Consider the following 22,627-nt stretch of genomic DNA (forward strand, 5'->3'; position numbering starts at 1 on the left):
TTATGAAATCTGCCTTTTTTTCCATGAGTGACACATTCATTTTCTTTCTCAAAACATTCTGAAAAACCAATTTAATCTTGAATTTTGTCTGTTTTCTTCCTTCTGTAAGTCATAGTTCACTCCTGCATTCTGCATTCAGGGACTGAAAACTTCTCCTTCTACAAACCTCATGACTCCATTTTCCTTGCTGCAGTATTGTGCCTCAGTTCAAGCAAATCACCCACAGGTGTGTAGATAACCTAATCATTGGACAGGTAAATCATCAACCTATGTTCAATCCAAACCCAAAACTGAAACCATTCTAAGTTCCGTCAGAGAAGTTGTGCTTGCGGCTACTCAGAAAATGGCTCTTTCTCCAAAGCACAAGAAAATAAGTCTTTTACTAATCAATTGGGAAAACTAAAGTTCTCTTTCAATCAACACCTTCAGCAAAACACGTCACCCCGTCGATTAAAATCAATGGTGAGATCCTGGGAAACGCAGATCATTTTCCATTTCTTGAAGACCTCCTCTTAACAAAAGCAGGCCGAGATGATGAGATATATCATCGTTTCCAATGGTCGGCTCAGCTTTCAGCTGACTGAGGGAAGTACTGTTAGGAACATAGGAAAAGGAGTAGGTTATTCTCCCCCTTGAGCCTACTCCACCATTCTAAATCTTGCCAGTTCATCTACCTCAATGCCATATTCCCCTGCTATCCTTATATACCCAATGTTATTTTAAACTAGAATTTTATGAATCTCTGTCTTGAATTTGATTGAGCTTCCACAAACCTCTGAGCTAGTGAATTCTAAAGAGTCACCACCCTCTAAGTGAAGAGGTTCCTCCTCGTCTCAGTCCTTTATGGCTTGCCTTTTATTCTCAAACTGTGTACCCTGGCTCTAGACTCTTTAATCAGAGAAAACCTCCTCTCTGCATCTACTCTGTCCATCTTTTTAAGAATTTTATAAATTTTTATGAGTTTTCCTCTAAAATGCAAGAATTCAGGCCAAAATCCTCAGTCTATCCTCACAGAACAGTCATGTTGTCTCATGCATCAGTTTGGTGAACTTCCACTGCACTTCCTCTGTGGCAAACTATATCCTTCCTTATTGAGGAAACCAGAACTGCACATAATATACCAGATGTGGACTCACCAGTGTAACACAAGAATCTCAAACCCAAGATGAAGATCATAGTTTAGTAAGCTGCAGTGATCTCCATCGTCCTACATATTTCAGAGACTTGGACAACCCAACACCAGCCCCAGAAAGCACTCAAGAAATACCACAAATGGTGCCTTCACGTTTCTCCAAATCTAGTGGCATGAAAGACAGTCCAATAGCAGCATGCACTCCCAGGGCAACATATACAGCATTAAGGTGCTAATTGCTCAAAACCAGCCTAACAGCATGCTCATATGCATGATATCAGACTCCCAAAACAACATGGAACTGAGTTTTGCAAGAGGTTAGAAACATTGAAACACAGAAAATAGGAGCAGGAGTTGGCTATTCTGCCCTTCAAGACTACTCTATCATTCACTATGATCATGGCTGATCATCCAACTCAATAGTCTGCTCTTGCTTTACTGCCCGACCTTTGTTTGCTTTAGCCCAAAGTGCTATATTCTACTCCTTCATGAAATCATACAATATTTTGCCCCGATTGCTTTCTGTGCTAGTGAATTCCACAAGTTCACCAAGTGAAGAAATTTCTCCTCACCTCAATCTTAAATGGTTTACCCCAGGTCTGTAGATTGTGATCCCTGGTTATGGACACCCCCGCAGTAAAATTCACATTATACTACATTTGCCCTTTATTTGCCCACAGCTTGATAATACCATACTGAAGCATCCCTGCATTCTCCCCACAGCTCACCATCCTGCCTAGCTTTGTGTCATTTGCAAATTAGGAGATATTGCATGTATTTCCTTCATCCAATTCATGAATATGTATTATAAATAGTTAGAATTCCAGTACTGATCCCTGTGGTACCCCATTAGTTACTGCCTGCCTTTTGGAAAAATAACCTGCTTATTTCTACTCTTTGTTTCCTTCCTGCCAATCAGTTTCCTGTCTATCTCAACATACTATCTTCAATCCCACACGCTGTAAATTTTACACACCAATCTCCTATGTGAGACTTTTGAAAGCCGTCTGAAGGTCCAAGTAAACCATATCCACTGGCTCCCCCTCATCAACAGTACTATTTACATCATTGAAGAATCCCAGTAGATTTGTTAAGCATGATTTTCCTTTGTAAATCCATGTTGAGTCTGTCTGACCCTGCCACTGTTTTCCAAATGCTCAGCTAATAATTATTTTACAATGGACTTCAGTGTTTTCCCCATTACCAGCATCAGGCTGAACTAGTCTGTACTTCCTGGTTTTCTCCCTGTCTCCATTCTTAAATAGAGGGGTTACATTAACTTTCCTCTGATCTGTAGGAATTGTTCCACAGTCTATAGAATCTTGGAAAATGCCCCTGTTTATCTCTTGTTGGCCTCTTTAAGAGCATAAGACCATAAGACATAGGAGTGGAAGTAAGGCCATTCGGCCCATTGAGTCCACTCTGCCATTCAATCATGGCTGATGGACATTTCAACTCCACTTACCCGCATTATCCCCGTAGCCCTTAATTCCTTGTGACATCAAGAATTTATTAATCTCTGCCTTGAAGACATTTAGCGTCCTGGCCTCCACTGCACTCCGTGGCAATGAATTCCACAGGCCCACCACTCTCTAGCTGAAGAAATGTCTCCGCATTTCTGTTCTGAATTTACGCCCTCTAATTCGAAGGCTGTGACCACGGGTCCTAGTCTCCTTGCCTAACGGAAACAATTTCCTAGCGTCCACCCTTTCCAAGCCATGTATTTTTGATGTGTTACGATGTTTAATTGATGCTGCTCTTGATTTTTCACCAGGTCAATATTTAGGGTGAGATCTTTCCACTGAATCCACAATCACATAAACATTCCCATATCAATGGGAGGATAAAAAAGGATTATATCAGGAGTGTCTCTTATTACATGCAGCTACTGAATGTTGAAATGTTATAAATGCTGTAGCCTTGGAATTTGCACTGCTAGATCATAACACTATTTTACATTGACCAGATTGCCACGGAGACAGGAAGGTGTACAATTTGCACTTAATGCAATTCACAGCAAAATGACAGAAAGGCAGACAACTATCTCCACTGCTATGTGCACCAATGGACATTGGAGCTGGTTTGTTCTGTCTGGTGTAGATTTCTACTATCTCATCCCCATTACTGTGAGCAATGTTTCATGGATGACAAGACAGAAGGATTTATTAAATCAAATGGCTTCAGTTGAGGGAAACATTACTTAGTGACAATATGAGCATCATTACTTCCTGTTTTATTTTGGACAGCCATTTATTTTAATATTGGTTCTCAGCTCAGCTCAATCAATCTGAGTAATCACACAAAATTAGCTGAAGAAAGATTTCCTGATGGCATTTGAACAGGTGCCATTTCTGACATGATGAAAAAAACTAACACACACAGTATTAAAGGGGATGTAACCACTTGGAAGAGATGACTGGATGAAAGGTGGGAGCAGGACTATCATATTGACTGGACACAAAGCTGGGTGGCAGGGTGAAATGTGAGGAGGATGTTAGGAAAATACAGGGTGACCTGGACAGGTTAGTTGAGTGGACGGATGCCTGGCAGATGCAGTTTAATGTGGATAAATGTGTGGTTATCCACTTTGGTGGCAAGAACAGGAAGGCAGATTACTACCTAAATGGAGTCAAGTTAGGTAAAGGGGCAGTACAACGAGATCTAGGTGTTCTTGTACATCAGTCAATGAAAGCAAGCATGCAGGTACAGCAGGCAGTGAAGAAAGCTAATAGCATGCTGGCCTTCATAACAAGACGAATTGAGTATAGAAGCAAAGAGGTCCTTCTGCAGCTGTACAGGGCCCTGGTGAGACCGCACCTGGAATATTGTGTGCAGTTTTGGTCTCCAAATTTGAGGAAAGACATTCTGGCTATTGAGGGAGTGCAGCGTAGGTTCACGAGGTCAATAGCCAGAATGGCAGGACTATCTTATGCTGAAAGATTGGAGCGACTGGGCTTGTATACCCTTGAGTTTAGAAGGCTGAAAGGGGATCTGATTGAGACATATAGGATTATTAAAGGATTGGACACTCTGGAGGCAGGAAGCATGTTTCCGCTGATGGGTGAGTCCCGAACCAGAGAAGACAGTTTAAAAATAAGGGGTAGGTCATTTAGAACAGAGTTGAGGAGAAACTTCTTCACCCAGAGAGTGGTGGATATATGGAATGTTCTGCCCCAGAGGGCTGTGGAGGCCAAGTCTCGGATACTTTCAAGAAAGAGTTGGATAGAGCTCTTAAGGATAGTGGAATCAAGGGTTATGGGGATAAGGCAGCAACAGGATACTGATTGAGGATGATCAGCCATGATCATAATGAATGGTGGTGCTGGCTCGAAGGACAGAATGGCCTACTCCTGCACCTATTGTCTATTGTCTATATATGGCTATTGTCACCCCCTGGATATCTGTGTTGGGAACTCATTATTTTTGATTAGTTTAAATGATCTTGCCATAAATGTCAGAAGAATGATATCAAAATTTGCCAATAACTTTAAATCAAATTGGGAGCCCCAGTATGCTAATAAAGTGTGCAGAAATATTCAGGACCTGACTTCACATCCATGAAGTCTCATGGCATCAGGTCAAATATACACAAGGAAACCTCCTACTGATTACCTACTGCACTCTGGGCTGATGAATTAGTATTCCTTCATGTTGAAGAAGAGCTAAGCGAGGCTAGAACACAGAATACAGGCTGGTGGGGGACTTTAATGTGCATCTTCAAATCTGACCCAGGAACACCATTGTTTATTGAACTGCTCTCGTCCTAAAGGAAATAGTTGCTAGATTGGATCTGCAGCAGATGGTGAGGGAATCAACAAAAATAAAAAATCTGCTTGACCTTGTCCTCACTAATCTATCTGTCGCAGATGCATCTGTCCTCGTCAGTTGCTATAGGAATGACCATTGCACAGTCTTTGTAGAAACAAAGTCCCATCTAAAAAGATGAGTCTATTTTCTTTTAATGTTATGTGGCACTATCATCAAACTAAATGGAATGGATTTTGAACAAATCTAATAACTCAAAACCTAGCATCTATGAGGCACGATAGACCAGTAGCAGCAGAATTGTATTCAATCCACAATCTGTAACCTCTTGCCCTGGCATTCTACTATTACTATCAAGCTGGGGGATCAGTGAAGAGTGCAGCAGGGCATGCCAGTCTCAAGCATATCTAAAAATGAATTGTTGACTTGGTGAAGCTATAGCAAAGGAGTACTTGTATGTCAAACAGTGTAAGCAGCATGCAATGGGGGCAGGCCTCAGTGATCCTACAACTAATTGATCAAATCTACTTTTTTTTTACTAATCACTCTGTCGAGAGATGTTATTACACACCTTTGGAGCAGGTGGGACTTGAACCCAAACCTCCTGGTCCAAGGGTGATCATGTTACTACTGCACCTAAAGAGAGCCCAATTGATCAAATCTAAGCCCTATAGACCAATTACATGCATCTGTGAATGGTGCTGGAAAATTAAACAACTAACAGCTACCAAGTATCCTCCTTCTAAATGTTCAAGGAGCCCAGCATCAGTGCAAAAGGTAGGGCTGAAGCATTTGTATCTAATGTCAGCTGGAGGTGCAAACCTCCAGAGGTCCTCAGCATCACCGATGCCAATATTCAACCAACATGACTCACTCCACCTGGTATTAAGAAACAACTGAAGGCACTGAATACTGAAAGGCTATGGGTGCTCACAATTTTCATGTAACATAACTGCTATTATGTTCCAGAATTATCTGCATCCCTAGTCAAGCTGTTCTACAGGTATAATGGCATCCATCCGGCAATTACCCAGGTATGTCCCGTTCACAAAAAAAGACAAATCTAACTTGTGAATTGCTGCCCTGTCAGTTTACTCTTGCTCATCAGCAAAGTGATTAAAGGATTTATTGACAGTGCTATCAAGCAGAATTTGTTCAGAAAACATATCTTGTTTCCATTTAGTTTGCTTCCTCCACTCAGGGCCGGTCAGCTCCTGACTGAATTACATACAGCCTTGTTATGAATATGGACAAAAGAGCTGCATTTCAGAGGTGAGGTGAGAATGATTGCCCTTAACATCAAGGCAGCACTTGACTGGATATGGCATCAAGGAACCCTGGCAAAACTAAAGGAATTAAGGGCAACACTCCCCTCTGGTTGGAGTCATACCGAGTGCAAAGGTAGTGGCTGCTGGCAGTTAATCATCTCAATGCCAGGACATGGCTACAGGACTTTCTCTGGATACTGACCAACCATCTTCAGCTGCTTCATCAATGACTTTTGTTGCATGATAAGGTCGGAAGTGGGGATATTCGCTGATGATGGTACAATATTCAGCACCATCCACAACACCGGAGATACTAAACCAGTCCATGTCCGAACGCAAAAAGACCTGGCCAATATCCAGGTTTGGACTGATAAGGGGTAAGTAAAATTCTCTCCAGACTAACTGTTAGACGATGACTGTCTGAATCAAAACAGAAATGTAAACATTGTCCTCCACAGCATTATCGTTGCCCTTATAAACAAAATGCCAAGCTGGGTTGAATTTAGCTCTAAGATTGGCGCCGATAAATTTGGTCTTGTTTAAGTAAATAGTTCTCTTGCCTTGATGGCTGTGCTCTGAAACACTGGGAAAGGAAGGTCCAACACCTGCCCCTCCCCCCTACCACACAGCTTTCCCCAGCCACAGAGGGAGATGAGAGACTGGATCAGACAGAGAGATGCAGTGAGACGGGACATCGCAGCCACAGAGCGCTGTTAGATGAAGACAAGCAGCTTTCAGCAAGGCAGTCATCCAGTTCAGTCACAGAGAACCCCTTGGCTGCAGGAACACCTGCAAGTGGTAAGTGTATGTTTCTCGCTCCCAGTGTTCCGTGCTGAAACCGCACATACCGAAGGTGTCGAGGCTTTTGCAGGAGCTTAATCCAGAACTCATTGTTCCGGGGCACCTGCCAATTAGATTGAGCACACAAAAAAACAGCCTTCGTGTTCTGGAGTGCGACTATGTCCGACCCAGAGGTCTCTTGATTGATGTGTTTGGTACTCTACATGCAGAATGTACAATGCGCTAGAATCTGTGTCTGGCAACAAAGGGACTCAGTTTTGAACTCTGAAGGTCACAGCTGAGCAGCTGGGTTAAATGTTCGGTAAAGTTAGAGTCTTGCCACTCACTGGGTGATTCTACATCCTTTAGTAGATCGTAGTGGGAGAGCATTAGATCTGTTTCACTGCAGGTGATATTCGATTTGACAGACATCGGCTTTAGATTTTCCAATTCCAGAATTTTGAAATTCCGTTATGAGAAATCTGATTAGGGCATCATGTTATGTGCAGCCTCAGTGGATGGAGCAGTTCATTGCTAGTCACAGGATGGATGAGGCTGGATTAGAGTGGTGCTGGAAAAGCACAGCCGGTCAGGCAGCATCCGAGGAGCAGGAAAATCACTCGGATGCTGCCTGACCTGCTGCGCTTTTCCAGCACCACTCTAATCTCGACTCTGATTTCCAGCATCTGCAGTCCTGACTTTTGCCACAGGATGGATGAGTGTTAATTGGTGCAATTATGGGCAAGTTCTCAAGAACACAGCCACACAAAAGCAACACACAAACACATTCCAGGTATTTACATATTTTTTGTGGAAAATGGCACATGGAAATGCTAACCAAAGATTCTCTTTCTTGTATCAAAGCTATTACTTTCAGTGCTGGGCAAGTTACACTTCCTCACTTCAGAGTCTGATACAGCACAATTAAATTAATTCAGCGCTCCCTCTATCCCCCTGGACAATTTAACTCAGTTTAAGTTCTTCCCTCTATTGTCCTGTATCCACACCAGCCATCCGAAGGTTTTCTTGAGTGAGGCTTCCTCTTCTGGATAGTTTTGTGCTCAGGTAATCTGGACTACCTTAACTTCATCTCACAGAAGACCCTGACACAGCAGCCAAAGCAGACTGTCATTGACCAGTTTATTTTGGATTTGAATCTCAAACAGAAATGAAAGGCCTGTGGTATGTATCTCACTGAGACATTTGTGTGGCAGAACATATTCCGGAGTATTTGCCTGTGTTTGACTATATTGATTCAAGTACATTTTATTCCAATAAGTTGCTACCAAAAGTTTTATTGTTACTTTCCCATGGAAAGAACATTATCAGTCAGCACAAAATAAAATGAATAAACTAATTGGTGCTATTGTTCTTATCTTTATTCCAAAACAATAATGTATGATTCTATGCAAAGTGTCTCTGTATTTAAGAGACAAGTTAGTAGGCTTGAATGTCAGACTGAAGCAACTGCACTCTTGGAAAAAAATCCAATACTGGTTGTCATGATAACCAGTGCAAACATATAGTTCAGTCTATAAATCCAATATTCATTATTGACCATCAATTCTCTATTCCTGTATTCCTCTATTCCTGATGAAGGGCTTTTGCCCAAAATGTCGATTTTCCTGCTCCTCAGATGCTGCCTGACCTGCTGTGCTTTTCCAGCACCACTCTAACCTAGACTCTGGTTTCCAGTATCTGCAGTCCTTGTTTTTACCTAGTTGATTTTAACCCATCAATTAATGATCGATAATGCCAGTACAGTTCAATCATGACTTTTAGTACTTAGATGTTCAAATGTTCCAACATTATCACCAACAGTAGTTAATATTCACACTTCAACAATTGTACTAATTTAATTCAAACATTTATACCCTGAGAGGAACAGGAAATTGAAAATATTTTGCAGATTTATTCAGATGATATAGCATATGGAGGCACAGTGGAGCATATACTTGTCCACTATTTATATCAAATGTTTATAGATGTTAAGGGTTGCTGAGAAAACCTGCAAATTATTTTAAATAACACCATTGGAATAGGTTGTACCATGTGGTTCCACCGTTCAATTAGATCACAGTTGGTTCGCACAATTCTGACTACACACTTTTGTTTCATATCCTTTGATATTGATATTGTGACTCAATTGGTAGCATTCTTGAATCTGAGTCAGAAGGTTGTGCATTCAAGTCCATTTCCTGGAACTGAGCACAAAACTCTTGGCTCAGTATCTAATACAACACTGAAATAGTGTTGCCATCTTTCAGGTGAGATATTAAATTGAAACCCATCTAGTCTCAGATCGATGTAGAAGATTGCACAGCATTAATTTGAAGAAGAGCAAGGATTTATGCATATTACTTTGGCCAATAGTTATCCCTCAATCCACACCAGAAACATAGGTTATCTGATAATGATCAGATTGTGCTTCATGGGAATATGTTGTTCACAAATTGGATGCTGAATTTCCGATATCGCAACAGTAACTCCCATTCAGTTCATTGGCCGTAAAGCACCTTGAAATGTCCAGAAATCACCAGGACTAAGCCAAGTATGAAATACATGCGGAAAGCTTTTATTGTTGTTTACATTTTACAGTCCCTCAGCAGGAAGGTCCTGCCACAATATTAAAAATCACACAACTCCAGGTTATGGTCCAACAGGTTTAATTGGAAGACTAGCTTTCGGAGCGCTGCTCCTTCATCAGGTAGATGTAGGAGCAGCGCACCAAAAGCTAGTGCTTCAAAATAAACCTGTTGGACTATAACCTGGTGTTGCGTGATTTTTAACTTTGTACACACCAGCCCAGCACTGGGCACCTCCAAATCATGACTGCCACAATATGAAATTGATGAGATTTAGAGTGTTTCTCTGGTACGTCCTCATTTAATGCACCTTTTTTTCTCACCCACTTCACTCAGATTTCTAACATTGACAACATTGACTAGAACATTGAGAATGAGGAGTCCTCCTCTCTTCCCTAATGTGTAAATTTGAAAGGTTCACTATTATCACATTGTTGTGTTTCTAGGACGAGAAGCACAGCATTGGATAAGTTCAATGTGAAATAGAAACACATTAAAATTATTTATTAAAATATTGATCAGATACGTGGAGCTTTTGGAGACCTGTTAGTTCCCAAGGAGATAGCTGCCCTCAAAAGGGAGTATGATTCTGAGTTAGGCCTCCAATTTCTCAGCTTCTCTTTGACCCTTCACTAACTCTGAGGTGATTACATCTTCACAGGAATCTAGAGGGAAGACAGAAAAATAAAACATCAGAAAAAGGAAAGAAATGCATCGAACTATACAACATTTTCAGTCTAGAAATAAACCATCTAGCAAAACAGGTCTGTTCAGGAGCTTATGCTTCTCCAAAGCCTGCTCTCATTCCCTCATAGAGTCATCGAGTCATAGAGATGTACAGCACAGAAACAGACCCTTGGGTCCAACCCATCCATACCAACCAGATATCCCAACCCAATCTAGTCCCACCTGCTAGCACCTGGCCCATATCCCTCCAAACCCTTCCTATTCATATACCCATCCAAATGCCTTTTAAATGTTGCAATTATACCAGCCACCACCACTTGCTCTGGCAGCTCATTCCATACACGTACCACCCTCTGCGTGAAAGCTTTGCCTCTTAGGTCTCTTTTATATCTTTCCCCTCTCACCCTAAACCTATGCCCTCTTGTTCTGGACTCCATCACCCCAGGGAAAAGACTTTGTCTATTTATCTGTCCATGCCTGTCATAATTTTGTCAACCTCTATAAGGTCACCCCTCAACCTCTGGTGCTCCAGGGAAAACAGCCCCAGCCTGTTCAACCTCTCCCTATAGCTCAAATCCTCCAACCCTGGCACATCCTTGTAAATTTTTTCTGAACCCTTTCAAGTTTCACAACATCTTTCCAATAGAAAGGAGACGAGAATTGCACACAATATTCCAACAGTGGCCTAACCAATGTCTTGTACAGCCACAATATGACCTCCCAACTCCTGTACTCAATACTCTGACCAATAAAGAAAAGCATACCAAAGGCCTTCTTCACTATCCTATTTACCTGTGACTCCACTTTCAAGGAGCTATGAATCTGTACTCCAAGGTCTCTTTGTTCAGCAACAGTCTGTAGGACCTTACCTGCTAAGATTTGCTTTCCCAAAATGCAGCACCTCGCATTTATCTGTCACTATTAACATATTCCTTTCTCCCTTATAGGCTTAGCTGGCCTCCCTGCAAATGCATCTATGCTATTGATGCAAACTACTTGTGATAGTGAATTCACATTTGCATTATTCAGATTCTTTTTACACACAGGACTTAGAAAAAAATCTATTTATGGCCTCTAATTTTGGGCTCATGGAAACATCTTTGCATTTACTCTTTCATAACCTTATAGATAATAGAGATCATCCCTCAGACAATCTTAAGAGCCTCAACTTGTTAAATCTTTGTCAACTGATATAATCTTTCAGTTCTCCAATAATCAGTTAAGAAGTTGCTGTTAGGGTTTAATGATATTTGTAATAGCAAGGAGAGGATTTAATGATATTTGTAATAGCAAGGAGTGGATGATTATCTTGCTGGAGGGATATGTAATGAACTGGTTTCCCCCTTTGTTTGCTGTTCTTTCATCTAATTTCCTTTAAGTAAAGATGAAGAAATTGAATACAAATACTTTTTTTTGTGAATACTGCGTATTCAAAAGTAATGAGGATAATACCAAATGTTTAGTGTTTCTAATGCTACCAATGACCACCTACTGGCTGCAATGGATAGTGGTTTCTAGTCTGGCTCTCCAATAGCTGATGGTCTGGACTAATTCTTTAGGCATCACGAATAAAAGCTAGTTCTCAATGAATACTAAACTGGTCAAGACAAAGGCAGCATTCACAGCAGAAGTTTTTGCAGCACCATTTCAATTTGAGTTGCGTTTACATTTGTCGATCAGCACCCTGGGTGGAACCTGCACTTTAGTGACATGAAGAATCATTCCCATTTTGGGTGATTGATCACAGGTGACAATAAATAAATCAAATGGTTGGATTCTGGTTCTGAAGGGAGTCATGAATTTCTAGGTGCAGGGAAGAAGCTTTCCTCAAAGGCATGGCGATCTTGTCCAATACCATGGACCATAAGAGATCAACACAGAGCAATTATGTAGCCACTGCCCAGACTGTAATGAACTACCCATTGAGATTGAGACAATTTACATACTGGCAGGAACTGAGAGCCTTGCATCTGTTGCCTGTTAAGAGTATCAAGCAACTTGCTTTGATTGGCACCACATCTGCAAATATTGACTCCCTTCACCATTGGTGCTCATTGTGTACCATGTACGTGATTCATTGCAGAAATTCTCCAAAGCTCCTTAGATAACATGTTCTAAACTCATGATCGCTATCATCAAGAAAGAAAAGGGCAGCAGATATATGTGAACAACATTATCTGCACGCCCCCCTCTAAGCCACAAACCATTCTGATTTCGAAATATATCATTGTTCCTTCAGTGTTTCTGGGTCAAATCCTCGAACTCACTCCCTATTAACTTTGTCGATCTACCTACAGCAAGTGGACAGCAGCAGTTCAAGAAAGCAGCCTACTACCATCTTCTCAAGGGTAAAGAGGGTGGGTTATAAATGATAGCACTGCCAAAGACACTTACATCCCATGAATGAATTTTTAAAAATTCCTATCAGACCCCAGGCAGGATGTTGGGTGAAAGGATAGGTGCACTGGGTGAGGTACTGGAGAGGGTGGTAATAATCCTAACTCCTGTTTCCTGGCTGCAGGCTATTAAATTTAATCCAAGACCCACAGATGTGCTGCAGAGAAGTACCAGCTGGGGACATGTCGATGTTTAGAGTGGGTTGGTAGAGGTTCGCAGTGAACTGGCTTACTTGTTTGAATGCAATTTGAAGAGTTCCTGCAGCGAATTCATTGGTGAGCTGGATCTTCTGGAGCTTGGTGTAGGCACTTTCAGAACTGAGTACCAGTAAATGACAATTTGGGAGCAGTGTTTTTTTGTTAAGGAGATTTTACGAGTAATACACTGCATTAATTAGTGAATAGAGAAAACAGACACAGAAACTTTAATTATATCAGGTATAAACCTTGCAGCATTAACTATCTGACTGGTTCACTTCAAACCCAGAGATCACATAAACTATCAAATTGTCCTAACTGGTATGATGAAACTGGAAAATGTCTGGTAAGACAATCACACCCTTTAAATGGACATTTTTTAATGTCAACAATGGGAGCCTAAGTCTGAAGTATTCCTGAATGTGAGCTGAATGAAGAGATATAAGATGTCAGCATTCATTGCATTCTTTCTGCCTGTCCCAAGGAAGGGTCTAAATTCACTTAGAAACAGTATAAATTCAGAAATTTGGACATACATTTGAGGATTGGCTCCAAATTCAAGGCTTCAGTTCAGACTAACTGGTTAGTTTGATATTTTTTTCAGTGAACAAAAGTTCTCAAAGATGAACTTCACCCTCATTGCTGAGTTTAATGTGATTTAGCTCACTCCTTAACTCTGTTGAGGGAATGCTCAAAAAATTGTAACATTGTTTGACCAGATATGTGTGTAGACAAGTGCAGGAGGGATTTGTATTGAGCCTTCAGAGGTGCATAGTGGCCTTGGCTTATCCTGAACGTGATTTGGAGACATCAGTGTACAAAATTAAAAATCACACAACACCAGGTTATAGTCCAACAGGTTTAATTGGAAGCAGTAGCTTTTGGAGTGCTGCTCCTTCATCAGGTGATTGTGGAGAATAAGATTGTAAGACGACAGAATTTATAGCAAAACTTTTGGACTATAACCTGGTGTTGTGTGATTTTTAACTTTGTTTAGTGTGGTCCATTCTTGTGTTGGTGGTAAAAGCCTGGCATTCTACAGATGGGGTTTTGAACTTATTAGTGAATCCCCATGATTCAAAAGATTTTTATATTCAAAGTTTGATATAAATGATGTATCGTCTCTTAGTAATCAGTGCTATGTCTGACCAGTAATCTCTGTTTGGCCTCTTTGCTAATTGGGTTAAGATCAACACAAACTGTTGGTTAAATATATGCTTCATGCTAGTCTTCTGAGTATTTTTAAAAAAAAGGCATTGTCTGAAGTGTGATGCCCAAGCTGTGTCCCAATTCCCACTTTCTGCTTGTTAATTATTCCTTGTCAGTTCAGATCAAGTTTTTAAACAAGTGCTGTTTCTCATCTGATTATAACTATCTCACAGATGAAAGGAAAAAGCTGAGTAGGTAAAAAAAAATCATTCAGCAGATTATTACTGGAGTTTGTTCTCCAGTCACCAATGTCTGATGTGATTGCTGCTTCAGCGATTTGAGAATGACTAGTGTGCTCTAGGGTGTTTCACAAGCAGAATATTACAGCAAGGCAAGAACAGAAGAAATTGAGCAAATGAATGGGGGAACCTAACAGCCCGGGAACTCTAACATTGAAAGCTATCATGATTGATCTTCTGCCTCAACTTCACTTTCCTCTCAGCTCCCATATATTGTTTGGGAGACCAAAATATTGTCTGTCCCAGCCTTAAATATATTCAAAATCCACAATACATGATTTCAAAGGTAATAACCTTTCAAGTAAAGAAATTCCTTCTCATCTCAATCCTAAATAATTCATCCATTATCCTGAGACTGTTGTACTAGTTATGCAATCCTCCACTGGCGGGTGGGTCAAACACACAGAAGCAGATGATCTGACATCCACGTCACAAACAAGATAAACAGGGAAGAAGAACAAAAACAAAAAGTGCTGGAGAAACTCATTGGGTCGCAGTTAAGATTTCAAGTCCAGCAGTCCACGCTGGACTCAAAACATTAACTCTGTTTTTATCTCCTCAGATACTGCCAGACCTGTGAATTTCTCTAGCACTGCTTTCGTTTCAGATTTCCAGTGTCAGCCATTCTTTGTTTTTATCACAGGGAAGGGGAGCAGGAGCTGAGAAATAACAAATACAATTATACACACGGCACTCTGAACCCAAAAGCAACTCATGTAGCATCCTTAAACTCTTAACATCCTTTACCATAATAGAACATCCCAAGGTGCTACACAGGGGCATTCTAAAACAAAATATGACACTAACCCAGATGAGAAAATATTAGGGCAGATGACAAAAGCTTTGACAAGTGTGGAGTTTTAAGGAGTATCTTAAAGGAAGAAAGTAAGGTTTGAGACTGATATGGTTAGGTAGGGGATTCCAGAAATTAAGGCCCAGGCAGCTAAGAACATGACCATCAATTAAAAAAAATGCCAATTTCTCAGAGATTATAAACATCAGGAAGGATTTGTTGCCAGGAGAGGCAAAGAGGCTATGGAAGAATTTAAAAAACAGGCTTAGAATTTTAAAATCAAAGTATTTTTTTAACAGGAGCCAAAGTAAATCAGTAAGTGTGGTGGCAATGAGTGAATGGGAGATGGTGTGAGTTACAACGTTGTGAGCAAAGTTTTGAAAGAACTCGAGGGAAGAATTTGGGAGGCGAGCCATGAGTCTGCTAGGATAGTCAAGTCTGAGGGTAGCAAAGGCATGGATAAGGGTTTCAACTGCAGTCTTGCATAGGCATGTATGGAGTTAAGAGAAACAAGTGGGAATAGATAGTTTTAATGATGGCATGGAGTGCCTGGAAAAAATAGGTGAAAATTTGGGAAGTAATGACACAGTTAAGGTCTATAGACAAGAAAGGTAGATAGGAGATGAATGTAGTAGTTTGCAAAATGAAAGGGGTTGAAAGTTATTTTATCAGAGAGGTGATGATGGCAGATTCAAAGCAGGGGTATAGTCACTTCTCCCATTTCCTTGAGTTTCTCTCATTGGCACATCTGATCCATTCTGCTGCAATCTCCACTGTGGGTAGAGCAAAGAATCAGGCTACAAGGCAACTCCAGCCAGAATGGGTATCGAATCCTGTGCTGCTGGCACCAGTCCTGAGCCAAACCATTTTAGGTCTGGCTCATCAATGACTCCATTATAAGTTCAGTAGTGGGAATGTTTGCTGGTGTTCACACAAAGTTCAGCATCATTCATGACTCCTTAGGTACAGAAGCAGTCCATGTCCATATTCAGCAAGAAGCGGGTAAGATCCAGGCTTGGGCAATAAGTGGTAAGTAACATTTACAATACACAATTGCCAGATAATGACCAATTCCAACACAAGAAAGTTTAACCATCACCCTTAACATTCAATGATATTGTCATTGATGAATCTCTCATTATCAACATCCTAGCATTGATCTGAAGATGCCATATTGATACTAAGACGACGGGAGCAGGTTAGAGACTCGGAATTCTACAGCAAGTAACTCACTTCTTGTCCCCCAATACTTGCCAATATCTACAAATACAAGTCAGAAATGTGATAGATACTCTCCATTTGCCTGGTTGAATGCAGCTCCAACAAAACTCAATAAATTTGACACTGTACAGGATAAAACAATCCACTTGTTTGACACACATTCACCTCCTTCAACATTCCCTCCATCATCATCAATGCACAATGGGGCTGTGTGTGCCATCTACAAGAGTAACTCGCCAAGAGGAACAACCACAATTCTGTAAGTTTTAGAATACTCATAGACCATGATGAGAGTGGCCCTAAGGGAAGAGTACTAAACTGGGTCAAGGCCAATCATATCAAAATTTGGCAGAAGCTGGGAAATGTGGAATGGTGGCAGCTATTTGAAGGGATGTTCACATTTGATATGTGGGGCATTTTCAAAGATAGATTGAAGATAGTGTAGGATAGGCATGTCCCTTTGAAAACAAGAGATAGGAAAGGCAAGATTCATGAACCATGGATGACAGGAGAAATTGTGTGACTAGCCAAGAGGTAAAGGGAAGTGTATATAAGGTTCAGGCAGCTAAGAACAGAACAGGCCTTGGAGGAATATCGGGAGAGTAAGACCAATCTTAAACGAGGAATCAAGTGAGCTATAAGGGGTCAGGAAATAACTTTAGTGAGCAGAATTAAGGAGAATCCCAAGGCCTTTTATTTATCTATAAGAGGTAAGCGGGTAACTAGAGGAAGGGTTGGTCCAACTGCAAGAAATGCAAAACTTGCGCCCACATCTCCCCCCTTACTTCCCTCCAAGGCCCCAAGGGATCCTTCCATATCCGCCACAAATTCACCTGCACCTCCACACACATCATTTATTGCATCCGCTGCACACGATGTGGCCTCCTCTTTATTGGGGAGACAGGCCGCCTACTTGTGGAACGTTTCAGAGAACACCTCTGGGACACCCGGATCAACCAACCCAACCACCCCGTGGCTCAACACTTCAACTCCCCCTCCCACTCCACCAAGGACATGCAGATCCTTGGACTCCTCCATCGCCAGACCATAGCAACACGACGGTTGGAGGAAGAGTGCCTCATCTTCTGCCTAGGAACCCTCCAACCACAAGGGATGAACTCAGATTTCTCCAGTTTCCTCATTTCCCCTCCTCCCACCTTGTCTCAGTCAAATCCCTCAAACTCAGCACCGCCTTCCTAACCTGCAATCTTCTTCCTGACCTCTCCGCCCCCACCCCACTCCGGCCTATCACCCTCACCTTGACCTCCTTCCACCAATCGCATTTCCAACGCCCCTCCCCCAAGTCCCCCTCCCTACCTTATATCTTAGCCTGCTGGACACACTTTCTTCATTCCTGAAGAAGGGCTCATGACCAAAACGTTTAATCTCCTGCTCCTTAGATGCTGCCTGACCTGCTTTGCTTTTCCAGCAACACATTTTCAGCTTGATCTCCAGCACCTGCAGTCCTCACTTTCTCCTCGAAGGGTTGGTCCAATAAAGGATAAGAAAGGAAGGTTGTGTGTCGAACCTGAGAAAATGGGTGAGATTCTGAATGATTACTTTGCATCAGTGTTCACTGAGGAGAAGGACATGTGAGATTAGCGATAGAAGTTTGTTTACTCTGGATCACGTTGACATAAGGAGGGAGGATATGTTCAGTAGGCTAAAGGATATTAAGATGGACAAATCCCCAGGACCAGATGGGATCTATCCCAGGTTGCTGAGAGAGGCTAGAGAGGAAGTAGCTGGGGCCCTGACAAATATCTCTGTAGCATCCTTAAATACAGGTGAAGTGCCAGAAGACTGGAGAGGTGTTAATGTTGTCCCCCTGTTCAAGAAGGGTAGTAGGGATATTCCAGGTGACTACAGACCAGTGAGCCTGACATGGGAATGTTGCTGGAGAAGGTACTGAGAGGTAGGATCTATTTATATTTGGAAAAGAATGGGCTTATCAGTGTCAGGCAACATGGTTTTATATGGGGGAGATCATACCTTACCAATTGAATAAAGTTCTTTGAGGAAGTGACCAAGTTGGTAGATTAAGGAAGGGCTGTAGATGTCATGTACATGGACTTTAGTAAGGCATTTCATAAGGTTCCCCATGGTAAACTAATGGAGAAAGTGAAGTCACATGGTGTGCAGGGTGTTCTAGCTAGGTAGATGAAGAACTGGCTGAGCAACAGGAGACAGAGAGTAGTAGTTGAATGGAGTTTCTCAAAATGGAGAAAGGTGACCAGTGGTGTTCCACAGGGGTCAGTGCTGGGGCCACTGTTGTTTATGATATACATAAATTATTTGGAAGAGGGCATTGGTGGCATTGGTGGTTTGATCTGTAAGTTTGCAGATGACACGAAGATTGGTGGAGTAACAGAAAGTATAGGGGACTGTCAAAGAATACAGGAGAATATAGATAGATCGAAGAGTTGGGAGGAGATGGAGTTCAATCTGGGCAAATGTGAGGTGATGCATTTTGGAAGGTCTAATTCTAAAGTGGACTATACTGTAAGTGGAAGAGCCTTGGGAAAAGCTGATGAGCAGAAAGATCTGGGAGTTCAGGTCCATTGCACCCTGAAGGTGGCTGCACAGGTGGATAGAATGGTCAAGAAGGCGTATAGTATGCTTGCCTTCATCGGACGGGGTATTGAGTATAAGAGCTGGCAGGTTATGTTAAAATTGTACAATACTTTGGTTCAGCCGCATTTAGAATACAGCGTACAGTTGTGATCGCCACATTACCAAAAGAATGTGGATGCTTTGGAGAAGGTACAGAGAAGGTTTATGAAGCTATGGAAGGTGCTAGCTACGAAGAGAGGTTGAGTAGGTTAGGATTGTTTTCATTAGAAAAAAGGAGATTGAGGGGAGATCTGATTGAGGTCTACAAAATCATGAAGGGTATAGACAGGGTAGATAGAGATAAACTTTTTCCCAGGGTGAGGGACTCAGTAATGAGAGGCCATACATTCAAGGTGAGAGGAAAAATGTTTAAGGGGGATACACGCAGAAAGTACTTTACACAGAGGGTGGTGGCCAGCAGAGATAGTAGAGGCAGGCACGGTAGATTCATTTAAGGTGCGTCTGGACAGATGCATGAGTAGGTAGGGAGCAGAGGGATACAGATACTTAGGAATTGGGCAATAGGTTTAGACAGTGGATTTGGATCGGCACAGGCTTGGAGGGCTGATGGGCCTGTTCCTGGGCTGTAAATTTTCTTTGCTCTTTTCTTCGTTCGAAGATCCTCTGACAGGACATTTCAAACCTGTGAATTCTAACACCTCGAGGGATAATGGCAGCAAGGACATGGGAATACCTCTCCAAACCATACACCATCCTGACTTGGAACAATACCACTGTTACTTCACTGTGACTAGATCAAATTTCTGGAGCTTCATCTCTAACAGCACAGTCAGTTTCCCTACGCCCCTAAGATTGAAGCAGTTCAAGAAGGCATCTCACCATCACCTTCTCCAGCTGTGTGGATTAGGGGTGGTCAATAAATGCTGGCCGAGCCAGCAAGATCCACATCCCACTTGTGAAAAAAATATAAATCTGATCCTGAGATGCACTGCAGGATTCAGCTTAAAGGCACTTAATAAATATGTATTGCTGTTATTGCTGTAAAAGAAAGGTTTTGATCAAGTTGTGCAGAGACAATGGGATAGTGAGTGTATGAAAATTGAAGGCATATTTAGATCACTTCTTAAGGGAGTGGTTAATTTTGAGGGATTTTATGGCACAACTTGGATTGAATGTTGTCTTTTTTGATCCAGGACATTCCATGTTCTTATTAGTGCCTTTGTCTGACACCCTGAAACATGACTGAATTCACACTGTCTAAAATTCTCATTCCCATTTTGAACAAAGTCATTAACTGATCCATTCAAACTGATCATTAAAACCCTGAGAATATTAGACTACCTTGGAGAATTGTATCTGAAATTAAGATAGTTTCAGAACAAACATTCTCCTAAACGTTATGAGAAATTGAAACAAATGAAACCAGACTAACTAAAATTGAGAAGGACAAATGGGAATTAAAGAACAATGGAATAAAATATGAGAAATTAATGATTCCTTTTCTGAAATGTCTGACAGAATCATGAATTTAAGATGAAAGGAACAAGACACTGAAAGAGAATTAAATAATGCCGAGGTAAGTGAAATCAAGTTCAAAAGGAGAGTGAAAAATTAAAAATAATGAAAAGGAAATCTCAAAAAGAGAATCCTCCCACCCTAAATCCTGTAAAGACTCTATTCTGTTCTTCTAGTATCTCTGTCTCCGTCGCATCTGTTTTGATGATACCAACTTTGACAAAGGAGCCTCCAAAATGTCTACCTTCCTTCTCCGCCAAGGATTCCCCAGCACTGTAGTTGACAGGGCCCGCTAGCGAGTCTGACACATCTCCCGCACTTTGGCCCTCAGCCCTTCTCTCCCCTCCCACAACAGCAATAAGATTCCCTTTGTCCTTACATTCTGGTCTCCTTCCTATCGGAAAGATGTTGTGAAACTTGAAAGGGTTCAGAAAAGATTTACAAGGATGCTGCCAGGGTTGGAAGATTTGAGCTACAGGGAGAGGCTGAACAGGCTGGGGCTGTTTTCCCTGGAGCGCTGGAGGTTGAGGGGTGACCTTATAGAGGTTTACAAAATTATGAGGGGCATGGACAGGATAAATAGACAAAGTCTTTTCCCTGGGGTCAGGGAGTCCAGAACTAGAGGGCATAGGGTGAGGGTGAGAGGAGAAAGATCTAAAAGAGATCTAAGGGACAACGTTCTCACGCAGAGGGTGGTATGTGTATGGAATGACCTACCAAAGTGGTGGAGGCCAGTACAATTTCGACATTTAAAAGGCATTTGGACGGGTATATGAATAGGAAGAATTTGGAGGGATATGGGCCAGGTGTTTGCAGGTGGGACTAGATTGGGTTGGGATATCTGGTTGGCATGGACGAGTTGGACTGAAAAGTCTGTTTCTGTGTTGTACATCTCTATGACTCTATGACTCTATGAGCTACCATCCTACCAGCATCCATATCCAGAGGATCATCAGCTGCCACTTCTGCCACTTCAAGTGAGATGCCACCACCAGACACACATTTTCTTCCCCTCCCTTGTTAGATTTCTGCAGGGATTGTTGCCTCCAGGACACCCTGATCCACTCTTCCTTCATTCCCAACAGCCCCCCACAGCCCCATGGCACCTTCCCCTACAACCGCAGAAGGTGTAACACCTGCCCATTTACCTTCTCCCTCTTCAGTATGCAAGGGCCCAAACATATCTTCCAGGAGAAGCAGTACTTTACCTGCACTTCACACAATCTAGTCTATTGCATTCACTGCTCACAATGTGGACTCCTGTACATTGGGAAAATGAAGTGTAGTCTGGGTGACCGCTTTGCAGAAAACCTATGTCCCACCCACAGAAAAAACTCTGAGCTTCCAGTTACCTGCCACCTCAACACACCACCCTGTTCCCTGGCCAATATTTCTGTCTCAGGCTTGCTGCAGTGTTCCAGTGAAGCTCAGCATAAGCTGGAAGAACAACATCTCATTTTCTGCTTGGGGACCCTGCAGCCTTCTGGACTCAATATCAAGTTAAGTAACTTTAAAGCTTGAGCTCTCCAATGTCCTTGCCCCTATCCCAGGCCTTGTTATCACATAGTCTGCTTTTGTACATAACCCATTGTTCGCCACTAACAGTCCCAATTAATAGCTATTCACCCTCCAAGCCAACTCCTTTGTCTGTCCAACTGTCCTTCTCTGTCTGAACTCTATCCCTGCAATTAGCCCTACCCCAGCTCAGGACAACACTCTCACAGACCTGCAAAGGACCTCTACTGTTCTTCATCCACAGACGAATCCATACACTAAACAAACAGTTCTTCCTAGCCATATCAGAACCTTGGTTGCTGCCTGACCCGCTGCGCTTTTCCAGCAACACATTTTCAGCTCTGAACTCTATCCCCACCTATTGTTTACTTCTTACCCTCTCTCCCATTCTCTCTTCTGCATATGAACTGACATTTCTTAGCTACCATCAGTTCTGAGGAAGGGTCACTGGACCTGAAATGCTTTCTATTCATAGATGCTGCCAGATCTGCTGCTCTTTTCCAGTTTCTTTTCCTGTTTTTGTTTCTTTTTTTATAGCATCCGCATTCTTTCGGTTTTTGTCAATAATCTAAAATTGGAAGATTCCCAGTTCCTCTACTCTTTATTCTGTGTAGAGCAGTTTTGGGAGGCCTGCAAATTAGTCTTTGACAGATTAGTGTCAACAAAGATAATTAGAATTGTACTTACTTCGGCAATTTCTATAGTTGAAAGATTTGCCAACACAATCTAAGCATTGTACATTGGCACTGG

At 41.9% G+C, this 22,627-nt stretch overlaps 1 protein-coding gene across 2 annotated transcripts in view; it reads left to right on the forward strand.

Moving 5' to 3' along the window:
- The first annotated feature begins 6,760 nt into the window (after positions 1 to 6,760).
- The window catches only part of cldn23l (claudin 23-like), a 28,760-nt gene continuing 12,893 nt past the window's right edge, over positions 6,761 to 22,627 (forward strand). Inside the window, exons 1-2 of one of the 2 annotated variants that reach the window (XM_043717162.2) lie at positions 6,761 to 6,963; positions 20,366 to 20,423. The gene's annotated coding sequence lies outside the window, so the exon portion shown is untranslated. The remainder of the gene's footprint in view (positions 6,964 to 20,365; positions 20,424 to 22,627) is intronic. The other variant, XM_043717161.2, reaches the window with a different exon arrangement.

This window comes from Chiloscyllium plagiosum, unplaced genomic scaffold (assembly GCF_037043375.1).
Source record: "Chiloscyllium plagiosum isolate Xiang-an unplaced genomic scaffold, Cpla_swu_hap1 HiC_scaffold_30, whole genome shotgun sequence".
Taxonomy (NCBI): domain Eukaryota; kingdom Metazoa; phylum Chordata; class Chondrichthyes; order Orectolobiformes; family Hemiscylliidae; genus Chiloscyllium; species Chiloscyllium plagiosum.